Below are 4,783 nucleotides of genomic sequence, written 5' to 3' on the forward strand. Positions count from 1 at the left end.
AATCGATGTCTCGTTATATAACAAAATATATATGTAATCTTATTAGTTTGAATCAAAACGTTTTATGACTAAAATAAAATATATGTACATTTAAAATTTATAAATTTATACATAATACCTATGTTTGAAATATTTATCTAATAATATAATATTTCACTTTTCAAAATTAATTATATTTCAAAGACCAATATATATATAACATTAAAGTCATGTGAATACCAGATATTGTTATATCACCTAACGGTTATGCTCAAAAACTTAATCTGATATAACTTATTTATGCGCCAATATTTACTTTAATTTCTCAAACACTCTAGTTAATATATCTAATTATAAATCGAATCAATGAACAAGGGTTACTATCTTTTACCTAACTAATATATCTAATATACATAATCACGTTCTATATACGTTGCAAGTTATCAACCAAGTGTTATGAAATTCAACCCTCCACTAACTTTTGTCTAACTCCCAATAAGTGATACTTTGTTCTTACTTGTAAATCACTTTACCATTTATTCCGAATACCGTTAAAATTAAGGGTTTCCTAATTCAAAGTGGACCTCATAACAGAGACTCATAATCATAGTTCAATGTATCCGATAATTCAATCATTTGATATTATCTTTTAATCACCTCGATAAACTTACATCGAACAAATACGTTCATGTAAAGTATTATCTATTCAATACCTTGATAGCATTTCCAAGTTCATAAAATAGATCTCATAGCTTATGTTCATATCAACTAATCCGTTCAATGTTTTATAATATATATCAATCTAATAAGCACACATGTATATATACATATATATTTATTTACACGTAATTGTTCGTGAATCGCTTGGCATGGTCAAAGGGTATTTAATTAAATGAATATAATTTCAAAACTTTCGAGACTTAATCATTACAGATTTGCTTATCGTGTCGGATATATATAAAGGTTAAAGTTTAAATTTGTTCGGAAATCTCCGGGTCATCACAGTACCTACCCGTTAAAAGAAATTTCGTCCCGAAATTTGATAGAGGTCGTCATGGCTAACAGTAAGAGTGTTTTCATGACGTATATGAACTGATAATTAGGGTTTTATCATCATTGATTAATATAGATAAAATGATTTGTTTTGTGAAGAGCACGAATGAAGCTATCACTTAAGAGTGAAAATGAATAAAAGTAAGTTTGACTTAACCGGTGTCGTAGTCAAGATTGATTTCCGGAATTTAAGGAATTTAGAAGAAATCTTCATATTAAGATTTGATTCTTCGGTAATTAAGGAGATTCAGATCTTCTTTGATTAAACGCGATAATCTGCTTCGATTGCTGTGTCGAATTTTTTTTTTTTTTTATTTTTTTTTTTTTTTTTTTTTTTCCTATAAATCCACCCTCTCCATTTCCTTACAACTCACACCTTCTATTCTTTCTTCCTCAATTCCTACTTTAAAGTATTCGTTAATATGCTCCATCCCATCCTGATCCTTGATATCCTCTTAACTTGCATATCTGTCATTCTTCTTTTTAATCTGCCACCAGAAGAATCTATTTACTTCTACTATACTCTTGGGTTTATAGTGTTTCTAGTTCTCCCATGTCTTTACATTGCTATATGCATCGATATATATGGGTTGTAATTTCCGGGTTGTTGTTAGATTTTACACCTTCCCTTATATTTCGATGTCCCTGCTTCTGTCTTCTATAGTCATCGACATCCATAGTTAAGGCTCTCTTCGATTTGCTGCGGTTTATACCCTGATTTTCTATTTCGAAGCTTTGTACTTTCGTTTCTTCTTCTTGCAATTAAATAACTCTTGTAATGGTCCGGAATTCGTATGTATGGATTTCAGAAGGAATATAGTAATTGTTCTAAGAAGGAAAGGATAATGGTAAATCCTGATTTGTTAAATTACCAGAATACCCTGGAAAAGACCGAATCATCAAGAAATATTTTCTTGATATATTTAAAGATTAGATAGAATGTAAGAGTCGTGTAAATGGCACATGATGACGGTATGTTCTGTGAATCCTCACGTTCCATTAGAAACTCAACATGAATTACTGTAATATAATGACGTTGATCAAGTGTCATTATATTATACTAACCCATGTATCAGTTCCCAACACTACTTCAAAACATTCATATTTGAATTTTTCAGAATTTAGAAACTAACACAGTTTCTTTTATGTTGCAGATATTACGGAGAGATAAATGATCTCAGATAAGGATAGTGGTGAAGATATCTCCAGAAATATGGAGAATATGTATAATGGGAGATACGAAGATACCTTATAATATCTAAGGTAAGATGATGATGAAGAATATCTGTCTGTGAAGGTTTAGAATAAGGGGTAACGTGTTTGCTAACGTTTTCAGCAGACACTGAATCATTTGAATCCTTTGAAGGCAGATTTAGTCCCTGTGATTTGTCCACGGCTTCCTTCATACTTTGCTCAATCCGTTTTCCAGTTCCAAATCTTCTCTTTTTCTGAGCTTTACCAACTCACTATCTTTTATCATCAAACTTTTGACTGTTTAACTCATCTACCATATTTATGTTTCCTCTGCATTTAATGCTATAATATCTGAATCACTGATTTTCAATCCGAGGTGATATCAGAAGAATCGTGTTTTAGATGATTAAACGCTGGTGGTAATATGGTGGAATATGAAAGGTTCTCCAGTAATAATGACAAAAGGGCAATGTATCTATCAGGGTTATAATAAGACTGGTCCGACTGAAAAATCGAAGTTGACTTGCTGGAGCTGTGACAAAATTGGCTACTTTGAAAAGGAATCGAAATGTTGTTTTTGCTAGAAGAATTCGACGCAGGTACATGTTAGATTATGACTTTGGTTTCGAGAGTTTTTCAGGTACAAAACTTCGGATAATGTGCGATTGGATCATCATCTCGATTGTTCAATGTTTGAAGTGTCTTCCGGAATTTCGAAGGGTTTTAAATGCAAATTGTCATAGTCAATATCCAAATGATGGAATTGTCCTGACTCCCGAATGATTTTCATATTCATCTGAGTGTTACGATTAAAAATGATGTGCTATCACATTTTTGAAGTCAAAGTATAGCTTTGAAAAATATAAGGATCTAAGAGCGATGATTTCGGTTGTATCTCGAGTTGAATTCTGAAATTTCCAAAATCAGAATATGTAATTAGATTCGAATGAGTATGGTTGTTTTGATTTCTATAGAGGAATGCATATTGGTATAGTTGATGATTGTTGAATCAGAATTGAAGAACGTAACATATTAATTGTGATTTTATATATCTCTCGGGTATTACCTACTCGTTAAAAAATTTCACAAATAATATTTTGAACCAGAGTGTTTATTACAATCCTTATAAAAATATATGTGGGTATATTTTCTTCAGATGTAATACAGATTCAATGAGTTGATATCATACTAAGCTCATTTGATTTTCGGCTTGAATTAGAAATGAATAATCTCTAAAACATTAGAGATTACGTAATTTTTGCGGAGTATTTCACTAATGTAATCAATACTTCAATATTTATAAGTATTTCCTTAGTGAATCATGCTGATGTTTATAGAACTTTTGTTAACTTCGCAAGATACGAATGTTGTTTTCCAGTAAATTTCGAGTACATCGAAGATGAAAGTGTAAAATCAAACATGTTATTGAATGATACACTTGATTTATTATGAAACCGAATTCATTTAATTGAAATAGAGGTTGTAGTTAACGATGGTTACGTTGCTAACGAAGGATGTACATCATAGCATATTAGTAATATGAATTAACCAGATAGTTAAGTTTCATACATAATAGCTTAGTACAGAAGAATTTATTATGGTTTAAAATTTTTATATATATATAGGATATACATATAAATTCTTCGGAGGAACTGAGTTAATACTTCATAACTCGTTGATACAATATACTCGTTATTAATTCGTAATGGTTTCCACAGTGATTTCCTGAACTGGCAGAGCTTGTGAGGTTAGAGGTGCTGACGATTCTAACGATGTTGACAACACAGACTGTGTTGATGAGGCTAAGGGTACTGCTGATGCTGTTGGTAAAACAAGTCTAGCTTGTACTTTACGCACCCTTCTTATCAGAGCTTCTATTCTTCCTTTTTATCATTTCTGTCTACTCATCTGGTTTATGGTTAAAGCTGAAGTATATAATCCCTATGTCTTTAGAGATTACATAATCACCGCAGAATATTTCTCCGATGAGGTTATGAATCAATACTTCATCATTTGTTGTTGTTAGTACTCCTTGGTATTTATGGTGTGTGTGACGTTGATATCCGATATACAGATTGGGGTATTGAGGTGTGTGATGCGGATGTAATTGTGGGTGGTGGTAATGATCCTGTTGATGTTAATAATGGTGGTTGCTGTTGATGCCGGTGATGCTGTTGGTGCTTTTAGTATTGAGGCTTGGGATGTGGATGTTACTGGCGGTACTGGTTACGCTGCTGGTGCTGCTGATGGTGTTTGTAAAGTTCGTACCGTATTCTTCAAAGTGACTACCCGAGCGCGAAGCTCGTTGACTTCTTCTATTACGCCGGGGTGATCAGTAGTTCGGACGAGCGGATATATATAATCTAGAATTTGGTGTAGTATATAATCATGACGAGATACTCTGGAAATGAGAGAGAAAATGGTTTCACGAACAGGTTCGCCGGTAAGTGCTTCAGGTTCATCGCCAATAGGGCAATTTGGTGGATGGAAAGGATCACCTTCTTCTTGTCTCCAATAATTGAGGAGGCTACGAACCCATCCCCATTTCATCCAGAAT

The sequence above is a fragment of the Rutidosis leptorrhynchoides genome, chromosome 2, assembly GCF_046630445.1.
Source record: "Rutidosis leptorrhynchoides isolate AG116_Rl617_1_P2 chromosome 2, CSIRO_AGI_Rlap_v1, whole genome shotgun sequence".
Taxonomy (NCBI): Eukaryota; Viridiplantae; Streptophyta; class Magnoliopsida; order Asterales; family Asteraceae; genus Rutidosis; species Rutidosis leptorrhynchoides.